The 21,688-nt window shown below is 45.4% G+C and overlaps 1 protein-coding gene across 1 annotated transcript in view; it reads right to left on the bottom strand.

Moving 5' to 3' along the window:
- The window catches only part of DLC1 (DLC1 Rho GTPase activating protein), a 705,112-nt gene extending 704,973 nt beyond the window's left edge, over positions 1-139 (bottom strand). The window contains exon 1 of the mRNA XM_077279712.1: positions 68-139. The gene's annotated coding sequence lies outside the window, so the exon portion shown is untranslated. The remainder of the gene's footprint in view (positions 1-67) is intronic.
- Between the last annotated feature and the right edge of the window lie 21,549 nt (positions 140-21,688).

The following is a 21,688-nucleotide window of genomic DNA, read 5'->3' as shown; positions in this document are numbered from 1 at the left end:
TAGGCACAAAGTAAAATAAATATAAAATTATAAAAAACTTAAGTAACATATTCACATATAGAATTACCTCTTGAATTAAGTTGGAGTGCTCTAACACTGGCCAATCTCTTCTTAGTGGTCCCATAAGAATTGTGCTGACATCTTCAGTCATCTAATAGATACATGAAGTTTACAGGATAACTGCTCCTTCTTCAGGCGTGGTAGAGCTGTCAACCATTATTTTTTTTCGCCCTTCTGTCTACATAGAATGACTTCCTTCTGACTGCTCTGGTCTCAGCTGAGAACTTGGATCCTCATTTGGTTTTGATTAAATCCAGACAAGCTGCTTAGATGTTCAGATGTAAGCAAAAGAAAAAGAAATGGCACGCAGAAATACAACCACCGGATTGATTCGATAATTACTGTAGCAAAATCTGGTATCTGCTACAGTGATAATATAATAAATGAACTTCTTCATTGTGTGAATTGCCAAAGTTCTGATTCAACTTTGGATTCGTTGGTTCATTGCTGATCCAAGGAAATTGCGAAGGGCGAGTTTATATTTTTCCTAACATATTATTAATGTCTGAAAAAAAAGCCTTACTTAAAGTGAACCTGTCATTATATACAGTAGGCTCATTGTGAAGTTAAGGTTCGGTCCCCATTCTTTCTACCATTTTATACTTCTGTCTCACTGAGTTTTTGGCATCTCTTTTTTCTTGCTTGTAAAACAGTAGGATTTATATGCAATTTTTTTACAAGCTTTTTTTGTGGTATCTTTATTTATTTGCACTCAAACAAATAATGCAGCACTCTGTAGTGCTATAGCATGCAAATATGAAATATGAAAATTGCATTGCATTACTGCACTAGAAATATGAAAAATTGAGGATGCTTAGCTCAATTCATGTGTACCTGAAAGCCATGTTAAGGCGTTTCTCGTTTCCAGGACCTAACCTAATGCCAATCCCTCAGAATCCCCCCCAAGTAACCCCATTTTGAAAATTATACCCCTGATAAGTGTGAATGCTAAAAGTGGTTTATGCACACTGGGGTTCAGAGAGAGGGGGGCATTTGGATTCGTTGAATTTCTTTTTGGGGGCAATGATCCATTTTGCTATTTCAGAGCCTTTGTGCTACCAAAAACATGGATGCCTCCTATATTTCTGCTAAGAGATGATGGACTTATGTGGGGACTTGCTTTTTTTTGAGGATTGAGTTGACGCTTTTATTGGGAACATTTTTCATAATGTTTGGGATCACATTTATCCGGCACTCTACGTACAACATACTTTGGGCTTTCTATCTAAATTTCCGAGTTACGTGACAAATGAAACCTCTGAGGGATCCAATCACTATAATGAGGCAGCAGGGTTACTCTGGACTCCGTCTGGCCTCTGTTCAGCGTTGTCCTTCCTTTCAGAGTTGCACAAAACAATGGTGGACCGCGTTTTTCTGCATGGCATGTCCTATGGCGTTCACAGTGCCTCCATCTGCCTCATTATAGGGGATTTTCCTCCGGGGGTTCTGTCTGAATCACGTATTTCAGAGATTTACACAGAAACCCCGATGTAAGCATTCAGTATAGAGCGCAGGATAAATGTGCGCCGAGCCTTACTGCGATATTTGGGAGGCAAAATGAACAAATCCAGAGCATGTGAAGAATTGGTTTTATTTATTTTTTACACCGTTCCTCGTGCGGTATAAGTGATTAGGCGACTTTACCAGATATCAGATTTATATCAATTTTTTTATGTTTGGTTTCTGTCACACACTAAGAGACACTTTTTTTTCCAAGAAGTAGTTTTTACATTGCCATATTTTGAGAGCTATAATTTTTCCATATTTCGGCCCACAGAGACATGTGAGGGCTTGTTTTTTTGCCGGACAAGCTGAATTTTTTATTGGTACCATTTTCAGGCACATGGATAGCAGGGAAAATCCCACTATGTAGCTGGTGCTCCCATATGGAGATTCTCATAGATGTTATATATAAATATCTGCTTTATTGAGGTAATACAAAATTATACAACAACGCGTTTTGACTCCTACACCCTGGAGTCTTCTTCAGGTCATTAAAAAAATAAATAATATGAAAGATCAGTCACACTCTTTTTTTTCTTCTAATTTTTTTTTTTATAAAAAAATTCCCCCTAAATGTTTATTTTTCCTTTCTTTCACTCCTCCCTTTTTGTTTTTACTATTCTCTTTTTCTTTCTTTCTTTCTTTCTTTCTTTCTTTCTTTCTTTCTTTCTTTCTTTCTTTCTTTCTTTCTTTCCCTTTTCTCTCTCCTTTCAGTTTCTCAAAAACAATCATAAATATTCATAAAAGCAAAATAATCATAAAAAGAGGTATTCAACCAATATCAAAACTATTATACTGTTCCTTCTACAATATTAATCAGACTTTCTCTACCACATCATTCAAACCATTGGGAAACAAAGTTTGGAGCTGATAAATCCAGAAAGATTCTTTCCTGTTTAGCACTTGGTTCCGATTTAGTATATTTTCAGGAACATGTTCTACAGGAATCACCGTAAGGCCAGCGTCACACTAGAGAGTTTTACGGACGTATGAGAGGCGCAAAAACTACACATTGCACACGGACCAATGATTCTCTATGGGGCAGCTCCTATCTGCCGTATATTTCGCAGCCGTACTTTACGGGCCTAGAAAATCGTAGCATGCTGCGTTTGTCAGCGTATTGCGCAAAAAATCCGCCAATGAAAGTCTATGGGGGCGAGAAAAATACGGATTACACATGGACCAGCAGTGTGACTTGCGAGAAATACGCCAGACATCTCCAGGTGCCAGGAAATGTGCCAAGCCCTCAATCAGGAAGCTAAGACATGCTAATTAGCTGAAAAAGCCAGACAGGCATCCCGGAAGTCTGGCGCACGCCTCCACGGAGTTGCAAGCAGCATGGCCACCCTCATCAATGTGGATATGCTCCTGGTCCTGGTCCAGGAAAGGCCCAAGATTTGGGACCAGCGTGATGCCAATTATGCAAACCGGGCTAGGAAAGAGGCTGCTTGGAAGAGCATTTGTGGGATCCTTTTCCCAAATTATGACCAGCGACCACGTGAGGGACAGAGGCAACTAAGTAAGTACACTCCTGATTATCAACTATTTCATATTACAAACTGCAGTAAGAACAATATTTGTTCACAATTATTATTTATGTTAGCCTGATTTTGTATGTATATTGCTGCATTTCTGTAATAGTGCTGGACATGATAAATGGTGTTATGATCTGGTGGCCTAGGAGCAGCATGAACGAGCTCTGGAGTAGGTGGCCTCTATACTGACCGCAGACCCTGAACTTAAAACCGCAACTGTAAGTAGCCGTGGGATGTTCCTGTCACTCCCTCGACACCTCGTCACAGCCGGAGGACTAATTACCCCTAAAGAAAGAAACAGGAAAACTATCTTGCCTCAGAGAAAATCCCCAAAGGAAAGACAGCCCCCCACAAATATTGACTGTGAGAGGAGAGGGAAATTACAAACACAGACTGAAAACAGAATTTAGCAAAGGAGGCCACGCTAAATAGAAAGAAAAGACAGGACAGAGTACTGTGCGGTCAGTATTAAAATACTACAAAAATCCACCACAGAGAATACAAAAATCTCCACACCTAACTAAAGGCATGGAGGGTAACTCTGCGACTCCAGAGCTTCCAGCTTGGCTGAATAAATCCATACACAGACAAAGCTGGACAAGAAAAAACATAGCAATTCACTGAACTATAAAGTCCACCGCATGTGGACTGCAAAAACAAAGCCAGGACTTATCTTTGATGATTTGGACAATCCAGCAGGAGAAACCAAGCAGAGATGTGAATCCTCCAGAAAAAAAAATCAACAACTGGCACTCACTAAAGGGTGAAGCCAGACTAAATAGTCCCGTCCAAAGTGGAAGCACCTGATGACTGCTGTGAAGGACAAACAGCAGCACTACCACTTATAACCACTGGAGGGAGCCCAAGAGCAGAACCCACAACAGAATTCACAACAGTACCCCCCCCTTGAGGAGGGGTCACCGAACCCTCACCAGAGCCCCCAGGCCGATCCGGACAAGCCAAATGGAAGGCACGAACCAAATCGTCAGCATGAACATCGGAGGCAACAACCCAAGAATTATCCTCCTGGCCATAACCCTTCCACTTGACAAGATACTGAAGCCTCCGTCTTGAAAAACGAGAATCCAAGATCTTCTCCACAACATACTCCAACTCCCCATCAATCAACACCGGGGCACGAGGATCAACAGAGGGAACCACGGGCACCACATATTTCCGCAACAAAGTTCTATGAAAAACATTATGGATGGAAAAAGAGTCTGGAAGGGCCAAACGAAAAGACACTGGATTGATAATCTCAGAAATCCTATAAGGACCAATAAACCGAGGCTTGAACTTCAGGGAAGAAACCTTCATAGGAACATGACGAGATGACAACCAGACCAAATCCCCAACCCGAAGCCGGGAACCCACACGCCGACGACAGTTGGCAAAACGCTGAGCCTCCTCCTGAGACAACACCATATTGTCCACAACATGAGCCCAAATCTGCTGCAACCTGTCAACCACAGAGTCCACCGCAGGACAATCAGAAGACTCAACCTGCCCTGAAGAAAAACAAGGATGAAACCCAGAATTACAAAAGAATGGTGAAACCAAGGTAGCCGAACTAGCCCGATTATTAAGGGAAAACTCGGCCAACGGCAAGAAAGCCACCCAATCATCCTGATCGGCAGACACAAAGCATCTAAAATAAGTTTCCAAAGTCTGGTTAGTTCGCTCGGTTTGGCCGTTTGTCTGAGGATGAAATGCGGAAGAAAAAGACAAATCAATGCCCAGCTTAGCACAAAAGGACCGCCAAAACCCAGAAACAAACTGGGAACCTCTATCGGACACAATATTCTCCGGAATGCCATGCAAACGAACCACATGCTGAAAAAACAACGGAACCAACTCAGAAGAAGAAGGCAATTTAGGCAAAGGTACCAAATGAACCATCTTAGAAAACCGGTCACAGACCACCCAGATAACAGACATCCTCTGGGAAACAGGAAGATCCGAAATAAAATCCATAGAAATATGCGTCCAAGGCCTCTCAGGGACCGGCAAAGGCAAAAGCAACCCACTGGCGCGGGAGCAGCAAGGTTTGGCCCGCACACAAGTCCCACAGGACTGCACAAAAGAACGCACATCCCGTGACAAAGAAGGCCACCAAAAGGACCTAGTAACCAAATCTTTGGTACCAAAAATCCCAGGATGTCCAGCCAACACCGAACAGTGAACCTCAGAAATCACTTTACTAGTCCATCTGTCAGGAACAAACAGTTTCCCCGCTGGACAGCGATCAGGTTTATCAGCCTGAAACTCCTGAAGAACCCGTCGCAAATCAGGGGAGATGGCAGAAAGAATCACCCCCTCCTTCAGAATACCAACCGGCTCAAGAATCCCAGGGGAATCAGGCAAAAAACTCCTAGAGAGGGCATCAGCCTTAACATTCTTAGAACCCGGAAGATACGAGACAACAAAATCAAAACGGGAGAAAAACAGGGACCATCGGGCCTGTCTAGGATTCAGCCGTTTGGCAGACTCGAGGTAAATCAGATTCTTATGATCGGTCAAGACCACAATACGGTGCTTGGCCCCCTTAAGCCAATGTCGCCACTCCTCAAATGCCCACTTCATAGCCAACAACTTACGATTGCCGACATCATAATTGCGTTCCGCAGGCGAAAACTTTCGAGAAAAGAAGGCACACGGTTTCATCAAGGAACCATCAGAATTCTTCTGAGACAAAACGGCCCCTGCCCCAATCTCAGAAGCGTCAACCTCAACCTGAAAAGGAAGAGAAACATCCGGCTGACGCAACACAGGGGCAGAAGTAAATCGGCGCTTAAGCTCCTGAAAGGCAGAAACAGCCTCAGAGGACCAATTAGCTACATCAGCGCCCTTCCTCGTCAAATCGGTCAGGGGTTTAACCACACTGGAGAAGTTGGCAAGGAAACGGCGATAAAAATTAGCAAAGCCCAAAAATTTCTGAAGGCTCTTCACGGATGTGGGCTGGATCCAATCATGAATGGCCTGAACCTTAACCAGATCCATTTCTATAGATGATGGAGAAAAAATGAAGCCCAAAAAAGAAACCTTGTGTACTCCATAGAGGCACTTAGACCCCTTCACAAACAAGGCATTATCACGAAGGACCTGAAATACCATCCTGACTTGTTTCACATGAGACTCCCAATCATCTGAAAAAATCAAAATATCATCCAAATATACAATCATGAATTTATCAAGATAATTCCGAAAAATATCATGCATGAAGGACTGAAACACAGATGGGGCATTAGAGAGTCCGAATGGCATCACAAGATATTCAAAATGGCCCTCGGGCGTATTAAATGCAGTTTTCCATTCGTCACCCTGCTTAATACGAACAAGATTATATGCCCCTCGAAGGTCAATCTTAGTAAACCAACTAGCCCCCTTAATCCTGGCAAACAAATCAGAAAGCAAAGGCAAAGGGTATTGGAATGTGACCGTGATCTTATTCAAGAGGCGATAATCAATACAGGGTCTCAAGGAGCCATCCTTCTAGGCAACAAAAAAAAGCCCTGCTCCCAATGGAGAAGAAGATGGCCGAATATGCCCCTTCCCCAAAGACTCCTTTACATAGCTCCGCATGGTGGCATGTTCAGGCACAGACAGGTTGAAAAGTCGGCCCTTAGGAAACTTAGAGCCTGGAATCAAGTCAATAGCACAATCACAGTCCCTATGCGGTGGAAGGGAACTGGACTTGGGCTCATCGAAAACATCCTGGAAATCTGACAGAAACTCAGGAATTTCAGAAGAGGGGGAGGAGGAAATTGACATCAGAGAAACGTCATCATGAACCCCCTGACAACCCCAACTAGTCACAGACAAAGATTTCCAATCCAACACCGGATTATGTACCTGTAACCATGGAAACCCCAGCACAATAGCATCATGCAAATTATGCAACACCAGGAAACGACAATCTTCCTGATGGGCTGGCGCCATGCACATGGTTAACTGTGTCCAAAACAGGTTTACTTTTAGCCAATGGTGTAGCATCAATACCCCTCAAAGGGATAGGACTCCGCAAAGGCTGTAAGGGAAAACCACAACGTCTGGCAAATTCTAAGTCCATCAAATTTAAAGCGGCGCCTGAATCCACAAATGCCATGACAGAGAATGACGATAATGAGCAGATCAGGGTCACAGATAACAGAAATTTAGGTTGTACAGTACTGATGGTAACGGAATTAGCGATTCTCTTGGCACGCTTAGGGCAATCAGAAATAACATGAGCAGAATCGCCGCAGTAAAAGCACAACCTATTCTGACGTCTGAATCCTTGGCATTCAGCTCTAGACACAATCCTATCACACTGCATAGGCTCAGGACTCCGCTCGGAAGACAATGCCATAGTGTGCACAACTCTGCGCTCACGCAATTGCCGATCAATCTGAATGGCCAGAGACATAGAATCACTCAGACCTGCAGGCGTGGGGAAGCCCACCATAACATCTTTAACAGATTCAGAAAGACCCTTTCTGAAAATTGCCGCCAAAGCATCCTCATTCCACTTAGTAAGCACAGACCATTTTCTAAATTTCTGGCAATATGATTCTGCCGCTTCTTGACCCTGACACAGGGCCAACAAGGTTTTTTTAGCATGATCCACAGAATTAGGTTCATCATACAATAACCCAAGCGCCTGAAAAAAGGTGTCTACATTAAGCAAGGCCGGATTCCCAGATTCCAGGGAAAATGCCCAATCCTGCGGGTCGCCACGCAACAGAGAAATGACAATTTTTACCTGCTGGATGGGATCACCAGAGGAACGGGGCTTCAGAGCAAAAAACAGTTTACAGTTATTTTTAAGGCTCAAAAATTTGGACCTGTCCCCAAAAAACAGATCGGGGGTAGGAATTCTAGGCTCTAAAACAGGAGTCTGCACGATATAATCAGAAATACCCTGTACTCTAGCAGCAAGTTGATCCACTCGAGAAGCAAGTCCCTGAACATCCATGTTAGCGCCTAACTCTTGAGCCACCCAGAGGTGAAGAGGGAAAAAAAAACACAACAGAGTACAGAAAAAAAAATGGCTCAGCACTTTCTTTCCCTTCTTTTGAGATGCGGTTAACTCATTGTTGGCCAGTTGTACTGTTATGATCTGGTGGCCTAGGAGCAGCATGGACAAGCTCTGGAGTAGGTGGCCTCTATACTGACTGCAGACCCTGAACTTAACACTGCAACTATAAGTAGCCATGGGATGTTCCTTTCACTCCCTCGACACCTCGTCACAGCCGGAGGACTAATTACCCCTAAAGAAAGAAACAGGAAAACTATCTTGCCTCAGAGAAAATCCCCAAAGGAAAGACAGCCCCCCACAAATATTGACTGTGAGAGGAGAGGGAAATTACAAACGCAGACTGAAAACAGAATTTAGCAAAGGAGGCCATGCTACCTAGAAAGAAAAGACAGGACAGAGTACTGTGCGGTCAGTATTAAAATACTACAAAAATCCACCACAGAGAATACAAAAATCTCCACACCTAACTAAAGGCATGGAGGGTAACTCTGCGACTCCAGAGCTTCCATCTTGGCTGAATAAATCCTTACACAGACAAAGCTGGACAAGAAACAACATAGCAATTCACTGAACTATAAAGTCCACCGCATGTGGACTGCAAAAACAAAGCCAGGACTTATCTTTGATGATTTGGACAATCCAGCAGGAGAAACCAAGCAGAGATGTGAATCCTCCAGAAAAACAATGGACAACTGGCACTCACTAAAGGGTGAAGCCAGACTAAATAGTCCCGTCCAAAGTGGAAGCACCTGATGACTGCTGTGATGGACAAACAGCAGCACTACCACTTATAACCACTGGAGGGAGCCCAAGAGCAGAACCCACAACAGAATTCACAACAAAAGGGGTTACGAACAGCATTTATAGATGTTGCTTACAGTTAGCAAATTGACAATGACAGACTGGTATAGAAGGGACAGGACCCTTTTCTTGTGTACTTACATTCTTCCCCCTTTTATGGGATTGTGGTATTTGTGTGTGTTTATTTTGCTAATTGCAGATATTAAGTTAGAAATGCAGCTTAGAATAGGGCCTAGTATAATCTGCGAAATCACTGACACCTTGTGATACCAATATGCACAATGTCCTTAGACATTATTTTCTTCTATGTCATTACAGTGGAAGATGTTATGAGACGTTGGAGAAGCATACGGGACCAGTACCGAAAAGAAAGGCAGCAGCGGGCCAGGAGTGGCTCATCTGCAGCCAAACGCAAATACATTTATTTTGACCGGCTGTCCTTTCTGGATTCCAGTATGGATCTCAGACCGTAAGTACAAACCACACATCACAATACACATATGTTAGGAATGGGCATAGATGTTTGTAATTTTTATATATTTTTTTAACTTTTTCAAATAACAGAACTCAATCCAACCTCACTGAGAGGGAGACAACAGGTTCAGATTCAGAGGCACTCATAGGTCCTGTTGGTGAAGGAGAAGAGGTGTCTGGACCATCTACGGCTCCTTCTATGATTCTCCCTCCAGATCCATCTTCGGATGCCCCTCATTTTTCTCAACCACCTGGTCCTGATGCTGCAGCACCACCCACAGATGCACCAGCTTCACTGATGCCCGAGGATACTGGCCACAGCAGCAGCCCAACTGTTCCTCTTGAGGCCTCACCACAGCCTAGTGTCACCTCACGCCATGGCTGCAGAAGGAGAGAGATTAGTGCAAGCCGAAGGAATGTGGACACTGGTGTCTTAAATTATTTGGCCAGGGCTACTCAGGATGAGGGTGAGGAGTCATTTGCGTGTAGCCTGGCCCGGTATCTCCGTTCCATTCCCCGTGAGGTGAGGCTATGTGTGAGAGGGTGCATGCAGATTCTTCTTGATGCATGCACACCCCCAAATGACCCTAACAATTTGTTTGAGGACATTGATAGTTGGCAGATGTCACCATGTAACCTCTTACGTATGCCAAGAAATCAACCAGTGCATGCTCAAGAGGGATCTGCAGCATCTCTTCCACGTGGGCCTACACCTCAACCCTATCCCCAACAGAACCAACCAATGTCTACTAATTACCAAATGGCATCCTTCCAGCAACCTTACCAATATGGCCACTTGTCTAGACCCAGTACGACATGGTCATATTGGTGGGGGTTATGACACACACGACTTATATTATCGTCATGATGCCCATAGTATGAACCATTATGGCCAGTACTCAAGTGGTCAATCTGAGCAGGGCCAGATTTTGGGGCAGGGCCAACAGAGAGCACACCAACAGGGTGAAGGGCAATTGGGCCAACAATGGCCACAAGAGCAGCAACCTGAACTGCCGCCATCACCTCCACCAACATATCGGAATCTATGAAAAATGGTTGATTCTTGTTGCAAATTGTGTGTGATATACACACAAATTGATAATCTGCTGTGATAGCAATCTGTTTTTGTTTATTATTTTGCTCTGGCCAAGTTTTAATGGCCACAAAAGCCACATGCTGGCAATATGTTTCATGAAAGTTAAAATTTGGCTAAAAATATAATTTATAAAATCTAGTTTGAAAGCCAATTTCTTTGTGTTTGTCCAATCATTATGGCATCATATCCAATCATATTATGTTCATTTAAATCTAATAATTAGGTCAAATCAACACATATAGTTCAGTAAGTATTTTTTTTTTAGATATAGTGTAGTAATAAAGAAAACAATTACAACTGAGATACAGCATAATCCTGCCAGTGAGTAGCACCCTGAGGAGAAACAAAATAATTTGTGTAAATATCCCTCATTTTTAGGCCAGAAAGGGGACGCCGCGGAGGAGGTCCATGTGGTGTAGGACTACCCACATTAGTCAACATGTCTTCACCACTAGCAGCTGAGGAGCATTCATAATGTCTCGTAAAATTGAGTAAAACAACACACGCTTTTATCACTTCGTTAACATTAGCCTCACTCAGCTGAATGGCAGACTGGAGGACATGCCATTTGGCACACAGAATCCCGAAGGCACACTCCACCAGTGGCCGCCCCCTGGAAAGCCTCAAATTAAACACCCACAGCCATGGTCCAGGTTGTGCCGGGGATAAGGCCTCATCACATGCCTCGTCAATTGGCACTGCTTCAGCTTCAAAGCCTGGGAGTTGTCGTGGTGGGGGGAGGTCAAACTGATTTTCACGTAGCCGCCGACCTATAATTGACGAATTGAAGACCCTAGAGTCTCCAGTTCGCCCATAGGCCCCAATATCTACAATTATAAACCTGTAGTTACTGTCAACTACATCTAACAGAGCTACAGAGAAAAACTGCTTATAATTGAAGAATTGGGTGCCCGAGTTTGGCAGCTTACGCACCCTGATATGTTTCCCATCTAGGGCTCCGATGCAGTGAGGAAATTGGCAAGTGACATTAAAGCCACAGGCTATTTTGAGCCAATCATCCATTTTGGGCTCAGGCATGACAAGTTCGTGGAGTTTTGACCATATTTCCATACATGTTGCATGCACAATGCCAGAAATAGTGGATCGTCCGATGAGAAACTCCAGATGTCGTCCGGCATAGGACAATCCAGTTGACAGGAAGCTGAAAGTACAGAACAAATAAAATTAGCTAAGTAAAAATACTACACCAAAACCAGAGTTAAAAAAAAGTAATTTAGAAATGTAAAAAGGCAGGATTAACAGTGTAACTTGCAAAATCTACACTGGGTACGTAATTGAACACTGTAAATACATATTTTGTAGCAGCTTTGGCTATAATTTACACATATAATTTATGGAGCTGCTAAGAAACAACATAAAAAAGAAAACATCATCAACATACAGTATGTGAGGATGGTGAATACATACCATAAGGTAAAGAGAAGACACTCCTCTGCGGATATGCATTTTCGCATCCTGGTGTCCTGAAATGTTATTCCTGGATGTACTGTCTCCAACAAGATGTCAAAGGTTGGTATTGTCATTCGACTGTAAAGATAACATTTTTCAGGATGTGCCAGCAGAGCTCTATACAGCCTCTGAAAATGTCCTTTAGTGACGCGTTGTCTCAAAAGTGGATGCACCCACATTCTTCTCCTCCTTCGCAGATCCACTATCACGGGGTATTGCTGGCCAAAGCGACGAGACAACACCCAGTTAAATAACACCCGCTGAGTTGGGGTGAAATGCAGCAGCTCAGACATGGTGCCAACGTAACAACAATACACCAACAGATGCACACCCACAAAATGGCCAGATAGGAGTGTGCCACCTGTTGGAGAGGCTTTAAATAGGGTTGGTGATGATGATTTAAATAAAATTCAGCCCTGAAAACCGTTAAATGTCAATTTTGTAAGGTTGCGAGAAAAAAATCGCATTAAGGATGTCATACGGATTACATACGCAGAAGTACATGCGCAAAATACGCTGCAACACACTGCCTACGGATGACTTAGGGATCACTATTTTGGAAACATTTCTGCGTATTACTCCTGTAAAATACGGACCGTATTTCCTTATGCTGAGTGTGACACCGGCCTAATATTAAACTTTTTTTGATGTTTAACCCCTTCCTGACATCCGACGTACTATCCCGTCGAGGTGGGGTGGGCCCGTATGACCGCCGACGGGATAGTACGTCATGCCCTTTAATGCGACACCGCGACTTAAGTCGCGGTGATCGCATTAAAATTCCGACGCCATCTCACCTGGGGGAAGATGGCCTCGGCATTTCGGGGTATGGCGCCGCCCCCCCGGCCTCCCGATCGCTGTGATTGGCTGTTCAATTCTGAACAGCGAATCACAGCCTTTCTCACTGTTTCAGCCAATCAGATTGGCTGAAACAGTGAGGTCCCAGGCTAGGATCGAGTACCGATGTACTCGATCCTGGGGCCGGTGCCTGGCAATGCCAGGCACCGGCCAAAACCCCCCGGATTGGCGCGATCAACGATCACATCGATCGCGCCAATCGCAGGGCACAGCGGCGGTATTACCGCGCTGTGCCCTGCCTGGACCGGCGCCCCCTCTGCCCTGCCCTGCCTCCTCATGGGTCCGGATCCTGCAGCTGATTGGCGCGATCGATGTGATCGTCGATCGCGTCAATCAGGGCACAGACCCGCCGCATTGGCGCGATCGACGATCACATCGATCGCGCCAATGGCGGGGCACAGCGGCGGTGTTACCGCGCTGTGCCCTGCTTGAATATAAAAGCCATGCAGCCTGTGCCCTGCCTCATCTCCCTGCCACCTCCGGATCCTGTGCCAATCAGAGGGCACAGCAGCGGTGTACCCGCGCTGTGCCCTGATGGTGTCCTGGGGGTGACCTACCGGTCACCTGCCGGTCACCTACTGGTGACCTGCCGGTGACCTGCCTATGATCGGAGCTGTGAGCTCCGATCATAGGCTGGTGCCTAGCAACACCGGCGTCACCAGGGCCTCCCCTGATTGGTGGGATCGATGTGATCATCGATCCCACCAATCACAGGTCACAGCAGCGGTGTGACCGCTCTGTGACCTGTCTCACCTGTCCCTGACCTGTCTGACTGCTCTGCAGGAATCCTCACACTTGGTGAGGGTTCCTGCAGAGCGGTCACGCTGTCAGATCCCCCTCCTGTGCTGAGACTTGTGGTGCCACAGTAGCCTGTGACACCATAATTCTCGCTAAAAAAACAAAAGAAAGAAGACAGAAGACAGAAGAAAGAAGAGAGACTACAACCGTAAGTGTTGATACCCCGATCCCGGCCCGATCTTTCTTACCCCCCCATCCCCCCTTACCCCCCCATCCCTCCTTACCTCCCCCATCCCCCCTTACCCCCCATTCCCCCTCCACCCTCACTTTGCGCCGCGTCCGTCCGTGCCCAAATTTAGCAGCCGCCGAGCGTTGATTGGTGACGCAGTTCACCGATCAACACTCGTGCTCTCTTTTCTTTTTCACCCCCCTTAGTGCCGCCGAGCGTTGATTGGTGACGCATTTCACCGATCAACACTCGTGCTCACTTTTCTCCTCCACATCCCCTTGCGCACACCCCGCCGCTGCGTCTGAACCCGTGCCTTTCGTTTCTTTTTTTTTTTCCAAATCCCCTTGCGCGCACCCCGCCGCTGCATCTGAACCTGTGCCTTTCGTTTCTTTTTTTTTTTTTCCACATCCCCTTGCACGCACCCCGCCGCTGCGTCTGAACCCGTGCCTTTCGTTTCTTTTTTTTTTTTCCACATCCCCTTGCGCGCACCCCGCCGCTGCGTCTGAACCCGTGCCTTTCGTTTCTTTTTTTTTTTTCCACATCCCCGTCCGCGCACCCAGCCGCCGCCGCCGAACTTTGATAAGTGACTCGGTTCACTTATCAGAGCTCTCGTGCCTGGCGTTTTTTCCACATCCCCATTCACACACCCAGCAGGCGCCGAACTTTGATAAGTGACGCAGTTCACTTATCAGAGCTAGGGCCTGCTGTTTTAGACTTTTCCTTTCACAGGTATTTTTTTTCCCTATTTGCTTTTTTTCTTTTAGCTTTTACTTTTCAGAAGTTTGCACCAAACACTACCCCCCCCCACACGTACACATAGTTCCAATAAATTGCACCCAAGCACCATACTCACACAAAAAATGTCCCGTTCGTCCCGTTCATCCCAGCAGCGCTATTCAGCAGAGGAGGCATATTCTTTTCTTGCCTCCGACACTGATAGCGAGGGAGAGGATCCCACATTCCTTTACTCTTCAGATTCTTCATCCTCTTCCTCCTCCTCCTCCTCCTCATCTTCCTCCTCGGGTCCTGCGGAACCGCCTCGCAGACGCCCCAGGAGAGAAGATGACGCAGCACCCACTCCTGAAGATGAACCAGCGCGCCCTTCTTCGGACCCCATATGGACCTCGCCCCCCGAAAATTACGAGCCACTGATTCCTGATTTTGTGGCAGAATCAGGAATCAGGTTTGACACCACCAGCCTCACAGAAATAGACTTTTTCAAAGTCTTTTTCTCTGAGGATTTTGTTAACCTCATGGTGGAGCAAACTAATTTATATGCTTGGCAATTTTTGGAGCAAAACCCCGGTTCATCATTTTCTAACTGGTCTCCTGTAGACGCAGTTGAAATGATGCAGTTTTGGGGCCTGGTCCTCCACATGGGGATCGTGAAGAAGCCAGAACTTCGGCAATATTGGAGTGTGGATATTTTATATAACACTCCAGTGTGCCGAATGGTCATGGCTCGGACGCGTTTTGAGGCCATCCACAAATTCCTGCATTATTCCGATAATGCACAGTGTCCCGCACGAGATGACCCCAATTTTGACCGTCTGTTCAAAGTTCGGCCGGTCATCGAACACTTCAGCAAAAAGTTTGCTGAAGTGTACGTGCCCAAAAGAGACATCTGTGTGGATGAGTCCTTGGTTCATTTTAAGGGGCGGCTCAGATTCCGTCAATACCTGCCCAGCAAAAGGGCCAGGTACGGAATCAAACTCTACAAGCTGTGTGAGAGTACCTCAGGGTACACCCACAGCTTTAGAGTTTACGAAGGGAAGGACAGCAGGATTGAACCGCCTGAGTGTCCCCCTGTCTTGGGAGTGAGTGGGAAAATAGTGTGGGATTTGGTGCACCCACTGCTGGATAAAGGTTATCACCTCTACACCGATAACTTTTATTCCAGCATCCCACTCTACAAATCCCTCTGCGCGAGGTACCGCAGCCTACGGTACTGTCCGAAAAAATCAGAGAGGCCTCCCGAAGACGCTACTTGGGCAGATGCTCAGAAAAGGTGAGAGCAAAGCCCAATGTAGCGACCACCTGCTGGTGGTCAAGTACAAGGACAAGAGGGATGTCCTTCTGTTGACCACCATACACGGTGATGGCAGCGCCCTCAGCACTGTACGGGGTACCTCTACACAGGTCTGCAAACCGGACTGTGTACTGGGGTACAACAAAAACATTGGGGGCGTTGATCTCTCCGATCAACTCCTCCAACCGTACAGTGCTTTGAGGAAGGCCAAGGTGTGGTACAAAAAGCTGTCGGTGTACATCGTACAAATGGCAATGCTTAATGCTTTCCTGCTGTCACGATGTGCACACCACACCGATACGACGTACCTTCAGTTCCAGGAGGTAGTGGTTAAGGCCCTGATGTTTGGCACGAGGGAAGGAGCGGGCCCCAGTACTTCCGGAACTGAGGGTGCTCGTATTGTACCAGGTCAGCATTTTCCGGGGGTGGTCCCACCAACTGGTAGAAAAGGTAAGCCGCAAAAAAGGTGCCGAGTGTGCTACAAACGAGGAGTACGCAAGGACACCATCTATCAATGCGACACCTGCCCCGACAAACCTGGCCTGTTTATGAAGGACTGCTTCAAATTGTACCACACCTCCATGCACTACTAATTAGGAACCAGTAGATTAGTTCCAAAGAGGGGGCACATCTAAGTAAGTTCCATGGGGGTCTAGGTTCCAAAATGATGTCACTTGTGGTTTTTTTTTACTGTTTAGGCACATCAGGGGCTCTGCAAACGGAACATGACGCCCTCAGAACCAGTCCATCAAAGTCTGCATTCCAAATCGTCACTGCTTCCCTTCTGAGTCCCGAAGTGCCCAAACAGTTTTTTCCCACATATGGGGTACCAGCGTACTCAGAACAAAATGGACAGCAACTTTTGGGGTCCAATTTCTCTTGTTACCCTTGGGAAAATAAAAAATTGGGGACTGAAAGATCATTTTTGTGGGGAAAAAATAGGATTTTTTATTTTCACGCCCGGGCGTTATAAACTTTCGTGAAGCACTTGGGGGATAAAAGTGCTCACGACACATCTAGATAAGTTCCTTAGGGGGTCTAGTTTCCAAAATGGGGTCACTTATGGGGGGTTTCTACTGTTTAGGCACATCAGGGGCTCACCAAATGGAACATGATGCCCGCAGACAATTCCATCAAAGTCTGCATTCCAAAAACGTCACTACTTCCCTTCCGAGCCCCGAAGTGTGCCCAAACAGTAGTTTTCTCCCACATATGTGGTACCAGCGTACCCAGGACAAATTGGACAACAACTTTTGGAGTCCAATTTCTCCTGTTACCCTTGGGAAAATAAAAGATTGGGGACTGAAAGATCATTTTTGTGGGGAAAAAATAGGATTTTTTATTTTCACGCCCGGGCGTTATAAACTTTCGTGAAGCACTTGGGGGATAAAAGTGCTCACAACACATCTAGATAAGTTCCTTAGGGGTCTAGTTTCCAAAATGGGGTCACTTATGGGGGGTTTCTACTGTTTAGGCACATCAGGGGCTCACCAAATGGAACATGATGCCCGCAGACAATTCCATCAAAGTCTGCATTCCAAAAACGTCACTACTTCCCTTCCGAGCCCCGAAGTGTGCCCAAACAGTAGTTTTCTCCCACATATGTGGTACCAGCGTACCCAGGACAAATTGGACAACAACTTTTGGGGTCCAATTTCTCCTGTTACCCTTGGGAAAATAAAAAATTGGGGACTGAAAGATCATTTTTGTGGGGAAAAAATAGGATTTTTTATTTTCACGCCCGGGCGTTATAAACTTTCGTGAAGCACTTGGGGGATAAAAGTGCTCACGACACATCTAGATAAGTTCCTTAGGGGGTCTAGTTTCCAAAATGGGGTCACCTATGGGGGGTTTCCACTGTTTAGGCACATCAGGGGCTCGCCAAACACGACATGGCCTCCGATCTCAATTCCAGACAATTTTAGCTTGAAAATGTCAAAGGGCGCTCCTATCCTTCTGAGCCCTGCCATGCGCCCAAACAGTGGTTCCCCCCCACATATGGGGTATCAGCCTACTCAGGACAAATTGGACAACAACTTTTGGGGTCCAATTTTTTCTGCTACCCTTGAGAAAATAAAAAATTGGGGACTAAACGATCATGTTTGTAGAAAAAATAGGATTTTTTATTTTCTCACCCGGGCGTTATAAACTTTCGTGAAGCACTTGGGGGATAAAAGTGCTCACGACACATCTAGATAAGTTCCTTAGGGGGTCTAGTTTCCAAAATGGGGTCACTTATGGGGGGTTTCCACTGTTTAGGCACATCAGTGGCTCGCCAAACACGACATGGCCTCCGATCTCAATTCCAGCCAATTTTAGCTTGATAATGTCAAAGGGCGCTCCTATCCTTCTGAGCCCTTCCATGCGCCCAAACAGTGGTTCCCCCCCACATATGGGGTATCAGCCTACTCAGGACAAATTGGACAACAACTTTTGGGGTCCAATTTTTCCTGCTACCCTTGAGAAAATAAAAAATTGGGGACTAAACGATCATGTTTGTAGAAAAAATAGGATTTTTTATTTTCTCACCCGGGCGTTATAAACTTTCGTGAAGCACTTGGGGGATAAAAGTGCTCACGACACATCTAGATAAGTTCCTTAGGGGGTCTAGTTTCCAAAATGGGGTCACTTATGGGGGGTTGCCACTGTTTAGGCACATCAGGGGCTCGCCAAACACGACATGACATCCGATCTCAATTCCAGCCAATTTTAGCTTGAAAATGTCAAAGGGCGCTCCTATCCTTCTGAGCCCTGCCATGTGCCCAAACAGTGGTTCCCCCCCACATATGGGGTATCAGCCTACTCAGGACAAATTGGACAACAACTTTTGGGGTCCAATTTTTCCTGCTACCCTTGAGAAAATAAAAAATTGGGGACTAAACGATCATGTTTGTAGAAAAAATAGGATTTTTTATTTTCTCACCTGGGCGTTATAAACTTTCGTGAAGCACTTGGGGGATAAAAGTGCCCACGACACATCTAGATAAGTTCCTTAGGGGGTCTAGTTTCCAAAATGGGGTCACTTATGGGGGGTTTCCACTGTTTAGGCACATCAGGGGCTCGCCAAACACGACATGACATCCGATCTCAATTCCAGCCAATTTTAGCTTGAAAATGTCAAAGGGCGCTCCTATCCTTCTGAGCCCTGCCATGCGCCCAAACAGTGGTTCCCCCCCACATATGGGGTATCAGCCTACTCAGGACAAATTGAACAACAACTTTTGGGGTCCAATTTTTCCTGCTACCCTTGAGAAAATAAAAAATTGGGGACTAAACGATCATGTTTGTAGAAAAAATAGGATTTTTTATTTTCTCACCCGGGCGTTATAAACTTTCGTGAAGCACTTGGGGGATAAAAGTGCTCACGACACATCTAGATAAGTTCCTTAGGGGGTCTAGTTTCCAAAATGGGGTCACTTATGGGGGGTTTCCACTGTTTAGGCACATCAGGGGCTCGCCAAACACGACATGACATCCGATCTCAATTCCAGCCAATTTTAGCTTGAAAATGTCAAAGGGCGCCCCTTTCCTTCTGAGCCCTGCCATGCGCCCAAACAGTGGTTCCCCCCCACATATGGGGTATCAGTGTACTCAGGACACATTGGACAACAACTTTTGGGGTCCAATTTCTCCTGCTACCCTTGAGAAAATAAAAAATTGGGGACTAAACGATCATGCTTGTAGAAAAAATAGGATTTTTTATTTTCACACCCGGGCGTTATAAACTTTCGTGAAGCACTTGGGGGATAAAAGTGCTCACAACGCATCTAGATAAGTTCCTTAGGGGGTCTAGTTTCCAAAATGGTGTCACTTATGGGGGGTTTCCACTGTTTAGGCACATCAGGGGCTGGCCAAACACGACATGTCGTCCGATTTCAATTGCAGCCAATTTTAGCTTGAAAATGTCAAACGACGCTCCTTTCCTTCTGAGCTCTGCCGTGCGCCCAAAAAGTGGTTCTCCCTCACATGTGGGGTATCAGCGTACTCAGGACAAATTGGGCAACAACTTTTAAGGTCCATTTTCTCTTTTTACCCTTGGGAAATTAAAAAAATTATTGCTGAAAGATCATTTTTGTGACTAAAAAGTAAAATGTTAATTTTTTCCTTCCATGTTGCTTCTGCTGCTGTGAAACACCTGAAGGGTTAATAAACTTCTTGAATGTGGTTTTGAGCAGCTTGAGGGGTGCAGTTTTCAGAATGGTGTCACTATTTGGTACCCCTCAAAATGACTTCAAATGTGAGGTGGTCCCTAAAAAAAATGGTTTTGTAAATTATGTTGTAAAAATGAGAAATTGCTGTTCAAATTTTAACCCTTATAACTTCCTAAAAAAAAAAATGTTGTTTCCAAAATTGCGCTGATGTAAAGTAAACATGTGGGAAATGTTATTTATTAACTATTTTGTGTCACATAACTCTCTGGTTTAACAGAATAAAAATTCAAAGTTGGAAAATTGCCAAATTTTCAAAATTTTCGCCAATTTTCCTTTTTTTTCACAAATAAACGCAAGTGATATTGAAGAAATTTTACCACTATCATGAAGTACAATATGTTACAAGAAAACAATCTCAGAATTGCTAAGATCCGTTGAAGCGTTTCGGAGTTATAACTTCATAAAGGGACAGTGGTCAGAATTGTAAAAATTGGCCCGGTGATTAACGTGCAAACCACCCTTGGGGGTGAAGGGGTTAATTAACAAGTGTCTTGATAAACTGTGTTGGACTAAGCCAACTTTAGTGTTGTGACGATGTGGCTGCACTGATCTGACAGGAAGGGCTGATATTTCAGCATCTCCTGTGCGATCATGCTGGGATTTATTAGTCAGATTGACCAGTCACAGGGAAACTCTCCTTCAGGCCCTGGGATCCATATTTAAGTGTAAAATAAAGAATCAAAATAAAAAATATTGATATACTCACCCTCGGACGCGCCCTGGTACTAACTGGCAGCCTTCCTTCCTAAGAATGAGCGCGTGAATGACCTGCGGTGACGTCACGGCTTGTGATTGGTCGCGTGAGCGGTCACATGGGTGGCCGCGACCAATCACAAGCCGTGACGTCATCTAATTTTCTTAGAACTCATTTACACGTCCGTCTGGCGCTTACGTATTGTATCCACTATTTTTAGCAGACATAACACGTACCCATTATAATCTATGCTGCTGCTTACTTGTCCATGTTTTTCACAGACCGTGTGTCTGTGCAAAACACAAGGATACATGTCTGTTTTTTTCCGGCAGCGCGTATGAAAAGGGCCATTAAAAGTCCATGGGTCCTCGAAAAACATGGATGGCATCCGTGTGCTGTCTGTGATTAACATTGCAAAATTTAGGAGAAGCTACTGAATATACAGTAATTGTGTATAAGCTGTGTTTTTCAACACATTTTTTGTGCTGAAAATGTCCCCATCAGCTTTTACACTAATCAATTTTCCCAGAAGGCCATCGGATGAGGGGGATCGGCGGAGCAGTGGGTCACAGAGGCAGGAGCTGGTGGCTGTGGCTAAAGCCTGTGCTGCTGCTGTAATAGCGCACAGTGCCAGCCACAGCTGCCGACTTCCAGCACACATCCTACTCACCTACCTGCACACCCTCGCTGGCACTGCATTTAGTTTGTTCCAGCGCCACAAGCATTTCCTGCCAAGTGATCACGTGGCCCCTTTCATTAAGGTAATGAATATGCACGGCTCTCCACTCCCATAGGCGTGAAGTACATATTCATTACCTTATTGAGCGGGGCCATGTGATCGCTCAGCCAGAAGAGCTGCTGGTGCCGGAACGAGGTGCAGTGGCAGCGAGGGCGAGCAGACAGGTAAATAGGATGTTTTTTTGTATTTTTTTTTAACAAGAATCATTCATACAAGGATAGGGGATAAAGAGCC

The sequence above is a fragment of the Ranitomeya variabilis genome, chromosome 1 (genome assembly GCF_051348905.1).
Source record: "Ranitomeya variabilis isolate aRanVar5 chromosome 1, aRanVar5.hap1, whole genome shotgun sequence".
Taxonomy (NCBI): Eukaryota; Metazoa; Chordata; class Amphibia; order Anura; family Dendrobatidae; genus Ranitomeya; species Ranitomeya variabilis.
The sequence above is the reverse complement of the archived record's forward strand: the minus strand, read 5'-3'. Positions and strand labels throughout refer to the sequence as shown.